Source organism: Pelmatolapia mariae, linkage group LG3_W, assembly GCF_036321145.2.
Source record: "Pelmatolapia mariae isolate MD_Pm_ZW linkage group LG3_W, Pm_UMD_F_2, whole genome shotgun sequence".
NCBI classification, from domain to species: Eukaryota; Metazoa; Chordata; class Actinopteri; order Cichliformes; family Cichlidae; genus Pelmatolapia; species Pelmatolapia mariae.
The window spans coordinates 39,132,992-39,141,067 of NC_086229.1; positions in this window are offsets into that span (position 1 = coordinate 39,132,992).

Here is an 8,076-nt window from a genome sequence, read left to right on the forward strand (position 1 = left end):
TTTTTCAGCGGACTGTTTGGTTGTTTAATATTACTATTTAATATTATTAAATCAATTTTTAACTTTTGCATGAATCATGAGTATTTTTCAGCTAGAACATGAGTGGCTGTTGTTGCTAGGTAGCTTCACTTCAAGTGAGCTTTTCAAAAAATGTCACTGTTGTCAGGGTTCCTGGATTGTTGATCCAGCATTTTCAGTTCCTGTTCACTGTTTATTTTGCAAATGTTCCATTTCCTGTTTCATTTTATTCAGCTGTGTTCTCACCGGTCCCTAATAATCATCATTAGCAAGTGTATTAATACCCTCAGTTATTCTCTGTTCAGCGTCTAGTCATTAGCATTGTCTATCCAGCATGTGTGTTCCAGTTCAGTTCAGTTTAGTCCGGTCTGACAGTAAGAAGTAAGAATCCAAGATTTTTCTTTAAGATTAAATAGTTTTTGAGAAAAAAAAAGATTACACACACACACAAACACACACACACACACACGTATATATATATATATATATATATATGTATATATATATATATATGTATATATGTATATATATATATATATATATATATATATACGTACATCTTACGTATATAAATACGTTCGATTTACAGCGCACAGTGTACTTTGAGGTAGGAGCCAAAAAGGGTGTAGTTTGTGTGTGTGAGCACCCGTGTGTACACCTGTGAGCATCAGCGTGCTTGTATTTAAATGGTTCCTTCATGTAACGATCTGCTAGAGCAGACCTTCCCAAAGTGTGGAGCCCGCCCCCTGGGGGGGGGGGGGCAGAGCCATGGCAGGGGGGGGATGAAAAGGGGGAAAACAAAACAAAACACTTGGACACTGCTAGCACGGTGCGCCCACACAAACGCAAAGCAGGAGATGAAGCATAGCTGAATATGTTTCCAAACCAACTTCATTCTAAGCCAAAGACTAGAAATATGGTGAAGCATATCTTCCCTTTGGTTTCAGGTAGGTCCCCCCTGCATAATTGGGTTTCCCTGCATCGGGAGCACGAGCTGGGCTGTTCAAATCACTGACAAACAGTATCCCACATTCTTGATTTTTAGTTCACAAACACTTGTTGTAATGACTAACTAGTCTTGACATTGGAGATGTCTCTTTATACAGTAAGGTTACAGTGGGATACAACTAATATCAGGCTCATCCTGCCACGATTTGTGCCCCCTGTCTAAATCACAGAGAAACAGTATCCCGTGATGCCTCTTCCTTTGTAAATGAAGGGACAGTAACTGCGTGTGTATATGTAAGCGTGTAAAACTTGAAGATAGTCAGATTAACAGTACTTTGTCTCTATCTGCTATTCTGCAATTCATCTCATGTAAACAATAACGTGGCGCACAGCGTGACGTAAAAAAGGCACATACCTTTGATGTTGCGTGACGAACCCTGTATTCCCTGTCCACACGTAAACGCAAAAAAGGACTTTTAAAAAAATCAAAAACAAAACAATTGGGATACATTCAACATGTTTTGTCCATGTTGCGGAAAAAAGTTGGTAGAGCAGTCACCAAACTTCCAAACAGAACAACTTCCGGTTCAAAAGGCTACCGGATCCATCATCCAATCAGTGATGCCTGTTGTTGCAGCATTGGTACCTACCTCTTCCGGTTTGGTTTTTGTTTTTGTGCTTTTCAATTTGTTGTGCGTTTTGTGATTTGTTTTTGCGCTTTTCAATTTGTTTTTGCGTTAAGTGAATTTGTTTTTGCGTTAAGTGAATTTGTTTTTGCGTTAAGTGAATTTGTTTTTGCGCTTTTCAATTTGTTTTTGCGCTTTTTAGTTTGTTGTGCATTTTGTGATTTGTTTTTGCGCTTTTCAATTTGTTTTTGCGTTAAGTTAATTTGTTTTTGCTTTAAGTGAATTTGTTTTTGCGCTTTTCAATTTGTTTTTGCGCTTTTCAATTTGTTTTTGTGCTTTTCAATTTGTTTTTGCGCTTTTCAATTTGTTTTTGCGCTTTTCAATTTGTTTTTGCGCTTTTCAATTTGTTTTTGCGTTAAGTGAATTTGTTTTTGTGTTAAGTGAATTTGTTTTTGCGTTAAGTGAATTTGTTTTTGCGCTTTTCAATTTGTTTTTGCACTTTTCAATTTGTTTTTGCACTTTTCAATTTGTTTTTGCGTTTTGTGATTTGTTTTTGTGGTTTGCACTTCAGGGCCACCGTACTTGACCCATGTTACGTTACTTGCTCTTCAAGTGAATCAACAAATGGCAAAATGAAAAGCCGACCAACAGCAATGCTGTTTCTTTAGAGAGTCTCAGCTTACATGTGTGTTTATTTCATATTTTCAGTTTTTACCCTCCACGGCTAAATAAATCGGTTTCAGTAATGTACTGATATACAAGAATGGACATAAGGGGCTTCTTTCAAAGAAAAAACTCAGGTAGATGTTATTTTATATATTGTGCTTAGCATGTTGTTCAGTATATTTCTATGCAAAACCAGAGGAATTTCAATACACAGCAGTATATTCACAGTTGAAACCAGATATTTACATACACTTTATGGAAAACGCAAGAACATTTTCTTTTACTGTACAACATCAATTTAGAGTAAACTTGTTTTGTTTTGGATAAACAAATATTGAAATATCTTTTGAATTAGTTCATTTTTATCACTTTCATCATTATGAGTACATATACACTAAGTTTATTGTTAATTAATAAGAAAACTGCAGACGATTCCATTCTGAGCTAAGGAAGCTTCTGCTAGGTTAGTAGAGTCCATGTGAGTAAATTGGTGGCACACCTGTGGATGCATATAAGGCAAAAAACAGAGCCTGTTTCTGTGACATGGGAAAATCAAGAGATATCAACCAAAACACCAGGAAAAGAATTCTGGAGCTCCATAAGTGTGGCTCAGTTTGAATACAATTCGGTGCCATTTACAATTAAGAAATACAGATAGTTTCTCTCTTTACACTTAAAGTTAACAAATATGTTTTTTATATTTATCAATCTAAAAAAATAAACATTTGGTCTGATTTGATGTTACAATTAAAAATGGGTTTGTATTTTTATCTGAAGAGTATGTAAATATCTTGTTTCCGAATCAGACTCAGAATCAGAATCAGAAAGGGTTTTATTGCCAAATGTTGAGCAGGTTTACAACATTAGGAAATTGCTGCGGTACTTAGTGCAAACATACTGTCATATAACGCTTAAATAGACATAAAAATAAGAACTCAAGAATTAAAAGTGCTAAGTAGATGGATATATACATGAGTGCAGGTGGTGATCAGGTCCAAACATGGAATGATGCAGTGAACACAGTGTAGGGTCATGTGTTAGTGGTGGGAACAGACATATGGTTATTGTTCATGAGTCCAACAGCAGAGGGGAAGAAACTGTTCTTGTGTTCAATTTCTATATTTATTAAGTTATGCAGGCTTGTTTGCACAACAAGGCTAAATAATTATATAAACTTTTCTGAATCTAAATAGTGTACTTTGGTAGAATTAAACAATAAGTGTAGTGCAGGTCTATGATGATTTTTAGTGCTGCTATCATCTAGTTCTGATTCTGGTTCTGAAATGTTTAAGTCCTAAGTAGTCATGATTTCAAACTGTTGTAGTCCTGTTTTAATTCCGGATCAGTCCTGGGTCTGGTTTAAGGTGTTCTGCATATGTGATATATATTTTTCACTATATGAAGTCATTCTTTTTTGAACAAAAATCAAAACGGAGCCTATTAATCTTTCAGTCATTTCTCAGTCATTATGCTCCCTTGAGGTGTACCGTTTTCTACCAAAAACCTTTCAGAATAAACCTTCCCAATCCTCACTTGAATTTCTCTTCCCTTTAAAAAATCCATTATCCACGTCTACATCTTCCTCCTAATACCCAATTTACAGATTTTAATGAGTAGGCCTTCTCTCCACAGCTTTCTCTATATCAAAAAACACTGCAACTACACTTTCTTTATTTATTTGTGCATTTCTAACTTCATGTTCCAAACACAATACTGGATTCATGGTATTCCTCCCTCTTCTAAACCCACTCTGATGTTTAGAGATAAATCCTCTAGTTTCTAAATAGTACGTATATATTTCCTTTATCATACGCTCCATTACTTTACAAATATGCGAAGTTAAAGCTATAGGTCAAAAAATTCCTGGATTTGTGTCATCCTTTCCTGGTTTCCGTATGGGTACCACCACAGCTTCCTTCCAGCTTTTCGGCAGCTTCCCACCCTCCCAAACCCTATTATACAACTCTAACAAAAGCTCTTTACCTGACTCACTAAGATGGTTTAACATGATATAACACCTGATCTTTTCCTGGTCCTGATATTTTTGATTTCTGGAGCACTTGATGCAGTTCTGACTTCATAAAAGGAGTATTCAATAGATCATCTGTATCTTCCAACATATCCAATAAATCTCTATTCTCTGTGACTGTCAATTCTCTTCCTCTTCGCCCTTCTTCACTAACATTGCCTGAACTATGGATTTTGACAAACGCTTTTGCCAACATGTTAACCTTTTCCTCATTTTTAACCGCTGTTACTTCTCCATCCCTCAGAATTGGATTCTAACTGCCTTCCTGTAGCTACAACTCTATATTGGATCCCTTGTTTCACAAATGTTACACATCCTCCTCCATTACTCTCCTTCCTATCCCTCCGGACAATATCATAACCTTTAATAACAAAATCCAAAGTCGGTTTAAGCCATGACTCCTGTACACAGATTATTTCTGGTTTCTTTTTACATTTTCTAATGAATCCCTTAAACTCTTGACCATTAGCTATCAAACTTCTGGCATTCCACTGTAAAATAATCATGTCAACCTCTCCCCTGAACCTTCCGCTTTCCCCTCCCCTCCAAGTCTTTTATTGATATGTTCCCAAGAAACATCTTTAATGCCAAAAATCCTCTCCGCTCCTTTAACAATGATCTTAATTTTCTCCATTGTGTGTTTGACTTGGTCGGTTCAGCCTCTGCATAACTTATGTCTTGAGCTACTTAAACCTGCTCAACTTCCATGGCCTTCTTCCTTACCAAATCTGTGCTAACCCCCATACTTGGGGCACCTCTGTTTCCCTTTACAAACTGCAGCAATGTGACTGTATCTTTGGCATTTATAGCACATGAAGGGCAGCGGCATGTAGGCTCTAACAGGAAAACTCACGCATCCTATTTTAATCCTATCCGACAGAACAGCTTCCTGAAATTCCAATAACACTGACAAGCTACTAACCCTCCCCCTATTAATTGTTTTCAACAGTCTTTTTACGTTCCTGACCTCACCACACCAAATGCTTTCAGCTCCCAATACCTTATTTTTCTGTTCTTCTGTCTTAACCACTATCAATAACAATCCCAGCTGGACTTCTCCAAACTTCTTTTTCAACTCTCTGGATATCCCTATTGGCCTCAATCGCACATCCTCATCTTCGGACCTGAATTTCAAGATTACTTTAAATTCCTCCCTCACTGTCTTTCTCCGCACAACCCTAGACCCTTCATTCGAACTGCAATCTTCAAGACTCCGTTTACTGGACTGCGCCCCCAAAAAACAAGCATCCTCTTTCCTGCTTCTCCCTCTTCCTGATCTTCCCCCACTAGAAAGTGGGGTCCATTCACCAAAGTCCATATCATCATCCTCCCCCACCTGAGACGCCATTCCAGCCAGTCACATACCAGTTTATGCTAAGCGCCAAAGTACGTGATCCAAATTCGTAGTCCAAAGTCAAAAGCAATTCATTTAAAACTCTCCCACTCGTCTCTCCCAGCTGATATTTCTGTGTCAGCTCCCTTTGTTTCTCTCCGGAGGTGATATAAGCTAAAGGGGAGAAGTATTGCGGGTGTGGGAGAGGCTTCTGGTGGATTTCCTCTGTGCTGGTCAGTGTGTGATTCTGGTCTAGGTGTGGAAAAGCCTGCTGTGTGTGTGACCAGCCCCACCGTGTAAGCCTCGTTGTGAGTAACTTAACTGAGCAGTGGTTTTCCTTTTGAAGCGGTGCCGGTGCTTAAACGGTGCTCGAACCGGTGCTTAAAGAATGGAGAACACAAAATTAGTCCAAAAACCTCTCATGTTCAGCTGTTTTTTTGTGAAAAATAACAATGTTAGCTTTTTCTGCAGCTATAGGAGATTTATGGCATCACTTGGCTGGAAGCAGTGCTTAAAAAATGGAAAAAACACAAACTTTGTCCAAAAACCTCTCATGTTTAGCTGTTTTCCACTTTTTCTTTGGTCATTTTAGCCTTTTTGGCCAGGGTGAAGGGAGCATCTGCCATCAAACAAGAAGGCAGCCGCATGTAACTACGACGTTGTTTGCTAGTTCACCTTACATGCATTAATTTAATAACGTGGTTAGCCTACTCAACGTAAATTACACACGAACAACATTAAGCTACTCACGCAGAGAAGAACAGCTGCTGCTGCCATCATCATCCGTCATCATTTCTGCTGCACTGGCAGGGCTAGGGGCCAGGACTCTACTCTTCGGGTTCTTGGGGGATGTTGCTAACTCCGGGTCCGATAACAAGCACCACACCCGCAGTAGATGTGCTCGGTGTGAGGGCTCGCTGCAAGCTATCAAATACGGCACATATCTCAGCTTTTAACAAAATGCTATATGTCGCCAGCTGTTTCATCAGATCCGAGGTGTTACCTCCTTGACACAGTATCACCTTAAAGCACTCGTTGCAGGCTGCTGAGTTTGCTGATTTTTGCTGTGAAGTACAGCCAGACTTTGACCGCATCGCCTTGGGCATTTTTAACCTGTAGCTCTGCTCTAAAAGAACGTACATACCTGGGCCCGCCTACTATGCTTGTAAAGGTAAAATGATTGGCTAGAATCCAAAGTGTATGACATCTCAGGGAAATAAAGCACTGAAATAAAGCACCGAAATGTGCGCTGGTTTTTGGTCTGGTTACAACCATTTATGTCAGAACCGGATACCCGTAACCATCCCTACTCAAGAGCCACGTACTCAAACACCGCTAAGGCCGGAAGTGCGAGGCTTGTAGGCTTGTGAAATGGGACGGTCTAGCGTGATTTCATAAATTTCTGGAGCTGAGACCACAGGACTGTAAAATATTTCTGTACTGAACAGTCATTTTAAGATTAGCTAGTAAATAACTATTAGCTAATGTTGTTCATGAGACTAAAGTAATTTCACTTTGGTAATGTAAATATAATATGGCCAATATCATAGTTATTATATTAATCATTATTAGTCATTACAGCAGTGAGTTTGAACTCCATGTCAAATACTGAGCTTCAGTAAAGATTCAATTTGCATTTATTTATATGTCTTATCACCTTAAATCTTCACTCAAAGTATCTTTGACAGTGTATAAATAGATGTATTATCTACAAGAAACAAATATTATTCTTTTAATATGTTGGCATTACTACATTTTGCTCAATGCTTACATATATGTGTAAAAACAAAATGTACAAGCTGTGAAAAATGTTTCTGATAAAATGAAGAGTAGACTGATATATTAAATATTTCTTAATTGGGTGAGAAAATCAGACCATGTCATAACTGCTTTAAGTCACACAGAATAGATATCAGAGCTTTAAACAGGCTGACTTCTGCTAAATGGGTCAAACTGGGCAGAAAGTATACAAACACATAACATCCTTATAGAATATGATGTAACACTATAGATCAACTTACCTCAGAATATATAAAGCATATAAACAATTACAGCAATATGATGCAACAAACACAGCAGTGCTACTAATCCAAAATACTCAAAGCTTCATAGAACTGAAACAAACATTTATTTTTAGCTCCATTCTGCTGCTGATACATACTTTAGGTTTCTGAATATTAAACTTGTTGCTGCCTTTCATAGTGTGTAACTTATTACATTATTACATTATTAATTATTTGAACATTACCTAATAAGACTGATTCAGGACAGACAATTAGTTATGTTAAACTTTCCTAGCAGTCCTTCACAAACAGGGAACAGTCTGTCTATTCTCTCCATCTGTCAGCTGCTGCTGGCTCTTCCTCCTCCTCTTCCTCACACACTGCTGAGTTTGTCCTGGTGGATCATCAGGGGTGCAAAGCCTCACAGATGATGTGCAGCAGTGGGTCCCTCAG